This window comes from Belonocnema kinseyi, chromosome 9 (genome assembly GCF_010883055.1).
Source record: "Belonocnema kinseyi isolate 2016_QV_RU_SX_M_011 chromosome 9, B_treatae_v1, whole genome shotgun sequence".
NCBI lineage: Eukaryota > Metazoa > Arthropoda > Insecta > Hymenoptera > Cynipidae > Belonocnema > Belonocnema kinseyi.
In genome coordinates, this window is record NC_046665.1 from 55452296 (window position 1) to 55459768 (window position 7473).

At 28.1% G+C, this 7473-nt stretch overlaps 1 protein-coding gene across 1 annotated transcript in view; it reads right to left on the reverse strand.

Moving 5' to 3' along the window:
- Positions 1-7473, reverse strand: part of LOC117180549 (collagen alpha-1(I) chain-like) — a 188524-nt gene that overhangs the window by 69476 nt on the left and 111575 nt on the right. The gene's annotated exons all lie outside the window — the stretch shown is intronic.

Below are 7473 nucleotides of genomic sequence, written 5' to 3' on the forward strand. Positions count from 1 at the left end.
AAATTAAATGTTAATATGTAAAATAAAGTATAAGAATCAATATTTTTTGTCTGTTACGAAAAAGGGGGATATTTTTTTTAACGTAATAAAAATATAACTATTATTGCCGTACCTATAGAACGTTTGTGTAATTTATTTGTTCGTCTTATTGAAGAATGCAAAATGGAAAAAAAACTAATTTAAAATAGTAATCTTTTTTTAAACATACATCTAGCTTAGTCTGACTAAGCTTTTGCAGACGTAAATATAATGTTCGTAATTTATGTTTACTCAAACATAAAAGTTGACAAATATTACGCAGCTCAGAGGATTTTATTTTTGGTACATTTCCAGATTTCTAGCTATAAATTCCTTTTTCTGTGTCGAAGGTTCAGCGTCCGCCTATTTATTTTCCCTCAACTGATGGTTTACACATACCAAATCTCATGAAGCAATGTACTCGTACATGACACTAAGGAATCGTGGTGTATAATCTAACTATACTTTATATTTCTTAAATTTTACAATTTTTATAAATTTGAATCCGGAATTGGATCAAAATGATATGCAACGCTTGTATACAAATTTCGGATTTTTTATTTGATCACAAAAATGAGCATCATAATCAGGGAGAGGACTAGAAACAACGTGAAGTGAGTTGAAGAGCGCAGCTCGGATCTCATATGCGGAGAACCCCGGTTAGATCCGGGAAAAGCGTGTGCGCACACCAAGCACACGGGTTGTTTCGTGACTCCCCCCCCCATTCCCCTATTGGGCCGATCATAATGATCCGATTCTAAAGTTCATGAATTTTAAAATCATTTGAATTGCGTTGTTGAAATTTTTGAATTTTTTGTTTCGTCGAATACTCGAATTGCGTGAAACTAAATAAATACTTTCTAGAGGTAAGCAATAGTATGCTGTATTACAAGGGATGAAACACAGCAATTGCAGCGAGTGGGAAGTTTGCTGCCCGAGTGAAGCGATGGCTGCCTTCACACGAGTTGCGATCGTTGTGTTACATTCCTAGTAATGCATATTATTTTTCATAGCAAATCTATTGAAAATTCGAGTTAAGGTACCTGTAGACCCTACCTATCTACGTGTCTACTCTAGATCTGAAAAAAATCTTTCAACCCTAGAGATGTAAACACAGTGTTTCAGCCCGCTTTACACGTACCGAAACTCGAAGACAAAATGTTTTCACCCTAGGGATGCAAACACTGTGTTTCAACCCGTTCTACGGGTATCGAAACTCGAAGTTTCAATGGATGCGCTATGAAAAATTGTCATTATTTTTTCAAAATGTAATTATTTAGTTGAAATTTCAGAAATTTAGTTTATTTTTTCTCACTTGACTGAAAAATATTTCTTGGTTGAAAACCTAACTCTTTTCAAAAAAAGTTTTCCTTTTGGTTTGAAAATTCAAATTTAATTTTGTTACTTGAATATTTATTGTTATGATTGACATTAAAATTTTTTGGCTTGAAATTAAACTTTTTTGTGGAAAAATGGCTTCTTTGGTTATTTAGAAATTTTAACATTTCAGTTAAGGGTTTCTAATTTTAGTTGAAAAATTATCGCTTTGGTTAAGAAACCAAATTTTTTTGATAGAAAGTTAATTCTTTTTGGTTGAAAAGTCTATAATTATAATTTGGTTGAGAATTCATCTTTTTGGTTACAAATTTAATTATTTTTTGAAAATTCATGTTATCTTCTGTTTAAAAATCGCTTTTCTGTTAGATAATCAATTATTTTAATTGACAATTTAACTATTTCAATTGAAGATTAATTGTTTTAGTCGATAATTATCGAAAAGATATAAATTATAATTTATATCTTTTCGTAGAAGTTCCATCTTTGGCTGGAAGTTGATTCTTTTTGATTGAAAAGTTTACTATTATGTTTTTGTTTAAGAATTCATCTTTGACGTTGAAAATTTAACAATATCGTCGAAAGCGAAATTTTCAATGAAAAATTCATATTCATGGGTTGAAAATTCAAATGTTTTGTAAAAAGTCGCTTTTTTGGCTTGAAAATTCCATAACTTTCAGATCTTTGTTGGTTGGAAGTTCAACTATTTTTTGTTGAAATGTAATTCTTTTTGGTTAAAAAAGTGTATTATTTGGTTTAAAATGTATCCTTTTTAGTTAATTTTTGAACTTTTTAGATAAATAAATAGATCCAACTTTTAGATGAAATTTGGTATATTTTGTTAAAAAGTCATCTGTTTGGGAAAAACATTAAGCTTCTTGATCAAAAATCCTTTTTTTTATTGAAAATTTAACTTTCTAACAGAAAGTTTAACTCTTTTGTTTATAATTCATGGTTTTGACTTAATATTCAACATTTATGTTGAAAATATTACGCTTTGGCTGCGAATTAAAATTGTTTTTTGCTAATTGAAAATTAATTCTTTGTACAAAAATTGAACAATTCTAGTTAGAGATTCATCATTCAAGTTGTATATTCATCTGTTTAGTTGAAAATTCAACTGCTTGATTTAAAATTAACTTCCTTGTAGAGAATTCGCCTTTTTTACTTATAAATTCCGCAATTTGATGGATTCTTTGTTCTGTCTTGACTGAAATATTTTTCTTGTTTTAGAATTCAACACTTTTTTTAAAGATTCCTTATTTTATTAAAAATTATTTTTTTAAAGGCAAACTGAACTATTCCATTTTTGATTGAAAGTTGAACTCTTTTGTCAAACAATTCATTTCATTCAGTTCTCTTCAGTTAAAAATTTAACTATTTTGTTAAAAATAATTTTTTTTTGATAAATATTCATTTTTTGAACCAAAAATATGAATATTCTATTTTTAGTTCAAAATTTACATTTTTTAGTCGAAAATTAGACTATTTGGCTCATTTGGTAGAAATTTCATCTCTGGTGAAAAATCCAACTGTGAGTTCATTCTTTTTTATTAAAAAATCTTCTGTTATATTTTTTGATGAGAATTGATTTTGTTTTATTGACATTTGTATTATTTGATTAAAACTTCTTTAAACTGAAGAAGCTTTATTGGTTGAAAATTTAATAGTTTGTTGAAAATTCATTATTTATTTGGTTGAAAATTCATTTGTTAAACTGTAAATTAAGCTATTCCATATTTGGTTGAAAATTGATAGTTTTTAGTTGAAATTGCTACTATTTACTTAAAATAGATGATTTTAGATTAAAATTCTTATACTTCCTGTTTAAATATGATCTATTACTTTTTTCGTTGAGAATTAAACTTTTTGGTTAAAAACTCATTTGTCTGGTTCAATATTCATTATCTTATTTGAAAACATCACTCTTTGGTAAAAAAATAACTATTTTGATGAACTTTTTTCATGCAAAACCGGTCCACACAATGAAATTGAAAAATTTTGAATTATTAATTGTTTTATGCATATTGTGTCAATCATCACTAACTAAAAAAAACATTTCTGCAAAAGTGGATAATTTTTTCCACTTATATGAAACGGTTCGATGTTCCGAGGATTACTGTGGATATGCATTAATTTGCAATCAGAATCAAAAACGACTTTGTAAATCCTGGTGGTGAGAAGTGACTTAAAAAATGACACGAAGATGCCATTTACGGAGAGAGAGTTCTTCAGTATTGCGAGGCAACATGTCAGGGCCATTTTTCGTGTTCACCTGATAGTCCGGTTCCAAGGCTTCTTATTTTTATTATTTTTTTTCGTGAATCATCGTCTGCCTTACACACATAATTAAATGTTCACTTCGCGTGCCAACCCGAAAAAAAATTGGGAGAAATTTAATCAATATATTTTGCTGGATTAAATAGTTCATTATAATTTTTAATTTATAGCTTCCTTTGGTGCTCTTTCTCACCATCCGAACGATTAAAGCAGCATTTTAATCAAGTCAAGCTTTTAATCGAGATGCGTTTATTTTATCCGGGAAACCTCTTTTTTATTATGTGGGTCAACTTTTATATGTATCAATTTTGAAATGTTTTCAACGAAGACTTCTGTGGGCGTTAGGCTTTCAAATTCTTTCATCCTAATGTTGAGCAAGCTTCACTTTTCTACAAAAAAACTAAAATTAGCCGATTCGATTGTAGCATTTTTTTTATAGCATCTGTAGAGATTTCGATACAGTTTTTTAATAGATTCATAAATTTTAATCATTTCGGCAATACTGTTGTTGTTAGATGAAATTGAATAAAATGAAAATCCAATTCTATTAAAATTAGATTTTTTGCACGACTTCTCAAAAAGCTTTTTACGCACTAGTTAATGAAAAGTTCTTTTTTCGTCCCTATTTTTTCGCCCTTCTTACATAACTAACCATTTTGATCGATTGAAGAGCTTTAATTGGCACGTTAGAAAATAACATCAAATAATTTTTATTTTTATTAATAGATTCATAATTAAACGCGTTTATTGAATCACATATAAATATTTTTCACTTTAAAATATTTCATTGTAAATCCATTATATTTCAAAATTTTTAATTAAAGGAAGAATTAAAAAATATATATTTAGCATTATCAAACTATTAATTTAAAGACAAAATTTATGAGTAATATATTCGAATCTAAGAAATTCGAAGCTCAATTATTTTTGGAATAGAAAGCCTTGAATCGTAAAAATTTCAAAGTGCTAAATTTAAACTTTGAACGAACGTTATAATTTTAAGTGTTCCATTTGAAAAATGTTCAATTTGTTTCAATATTTTATGAATTGAAAGTAGGATAATTTTTTATTTTTAATATTCTTCTTGAGTTGGAAGGATGAAAACTTTAGTTTTAAATTTGTTCTGAATTGAAAGAGGGAAATTATGGTTTTCTTATTCTTTCTAAATCGAAAGAAGAACATTTTTTATTCTCAAAATTTTTATTGAGTTGGAACCGAAGACATGTTTTTCATGTTTATCAGTTTTATATAGTTGCAGGGGACAATATTTTTCTTGAATTGGATACAGGGTATTTTTTCTTTTTATTATTTTTGTTGCGTTAAAGCGGGACTTTTTTTAAAATCTTTTTTCTGTTGTAAGAGGATAATTTTTCATTCTTAGTTTTTCATGGAGCTGAAAGAGAGGAAATTTTCGTTTTCAAATTTTTTTTAACTGAAAGAGGTATTTCTTTTGTTTTGAAAAATGTTATTGAATTAAAAGGAACCAAATTAGGATTCAATTATTTTTCGAATTGATAAACAAACTGTTCTGTTTTTTACACTTATGTTGATTTGAAAGATCGAAAATCGGGTATTTTTAATATTTTTATTAGTACTTTACACTTTAAAGATTTTTTATCTACTGGATTTTTTACTTCTAACATTTTTATCGATTTGTAATAAAGGAAATATGAATCTTTAAGTATTTTTATACTGGAAGAGAAACTTTCTTCGGTTTAAAAAGATTTATTGAGTTAGATGGGAGGAAGTTTTGGTATTCAATGTTTTGTCTGATTATTGATATTTTTCAAATTATAAATTTACCAAATATGCCATGTAGAATGGGTCACGTGATAGACTGTCACATGACATGAAAAGTTCGAATTTTTTTCGAGAATTATCTTTTTAAAATATAGTAATCACTCTGATTAGTAAATTTGCAATGGCATTTGGAAATAAATTTTTTAATGATACAAATAAAATAATTAAGAGAGAAAGGACTTTCTTCATTCATCCTTGGACGCTCTTGAGATATAATTTCGAATTAAGCTACTTTTTCATGATCAAGAAAAAATATTCTTTTTCTCGTGATCTGAATACGAGATCACTCAACATCCGGTCGTCTTAAATGTAGAGTGAGTTGTCAATGGGAAGTGCATTATCAGTAACGCGCGTGGCACGTCCTCCCTTTTCCCATTTCTCATCTTTCATTCACTCGCCTTCTTATTTTATCTTTCCTATTTTTTTCTATCTATCTTTCTTATTCCTTACTTTTTGCCATTTTTTCCATTACTTCGTCCCCATTATAGGGAGTGTCTATATATTCCGTGATATTCGAAAAGGGTCGGGGGGGGGGGGGTCAGTCCGAACGTTCATGAAACGTCACATGGCAGGGCAATCAAAAATGTTTTGTAACACGTCACACTGCTCTGATTGAACAATATAATTTGAATCCGTTTCCAAGAAGACCATTTTTTATAAGATAATTGAATTTTCAATTCGAAAAGTTGAATTTTCGACAGAAAAGTTCATTTTCAGCCAATAAAGATGAATTTTCAACTTAGAAGATATTATTTTCTACTAGTCAGCGAAAGAAGACCAATTTATTATATATACATTTTTAAAAAATTTAAAGTATATAAAGAATAGTTAAATTTTCTATCAAAGAGGTGAATCTTGCACCAAGAATTTTTATTTACCGAAAAGTCGAGTTTTCAAAAAATTACATGAATTTGCAACCAGAATATATCAATTTTCAATAAGAAATGGAATAGTTACATTTTTAGTTAAGAATATTAATTCTCAAAAAAAAATATATTTAGCAAAATAAATCATTTTTCAATCGGAGAGATCAATTTTTAACTAAAATGATGAATAAAAAAATAGTTTCAAGAAGAGAGTTCAACGTTCAACGAAAGAGTTGAATTTTTAAACAAAAAATGTATTTTTGAACAAAGAAGTTTAATTTTCTATAAAAAAAGATGAATTATCAACAAAACACGCAAATTTTCGACCAAGTAGTTGAATTTGTAACTAAGTATATGAACTCTAAACAGAATTATTAAACATGTACCTAAAAATGATAAATTTTCGGTAAAAAATGGAACAGTGATATTTTCAGTATAGAAAATTAATTTTTGTCCAAAAACGAAACGAATTAAAAAAAATAGTTCAAATTACAACCAAGGAGATAAATCTTTAACTAAAAAAGATAAATAATTAACAAAATAGTTGCATTTTCAACAAAATAATACAATTCTTAACCAAACAGTAGAATTTGTAATCAAAAGAGATGAATTTCGAACCAAAAAAAAAGTGTTAAACTTTTCAATAACAAAAATTTAATTTCAACGAAAAATAGTTTAATTTTCTTATTGGGTTCTGTTAATTCAGTTTGGAATTAAGAGAAAAACGATCAAAAGGGTATATTTCTTGAAAAAGATGAGGAAAAATAAAAATTATTTAAAAAAGGGGAAAGAGTTTATGGACCTAAACATTAAATTAAAAGTACTCTCATACTAGCAGACGAGTTTCGTAAGGGTTAGAACACTTTCTAGGTTGGGACAGTGCGTTTTTCTCCATTTCTTCGCACTGGTGCCACCTGTTATTATTACACCATTAAGCCATTTCCCTTTCGGGGTAGGCGTGACTCACTCAGTAGGGGAAAGGAGTAGTGTGTGGAAGGGATAGAGAATTTTCAGATTGATCCAGAATTCTCGTGTTATTTATGTAAATAACACGTTCATTCCCCAACACTGTACAGTGGGGTGAAATCGGAAAACGAGGTTCAAAATGACATTTAGAACGCAATTATGCACCGATTTTAGAATTTTTTTTTTTGAAAAATTCAGAACTAAATTT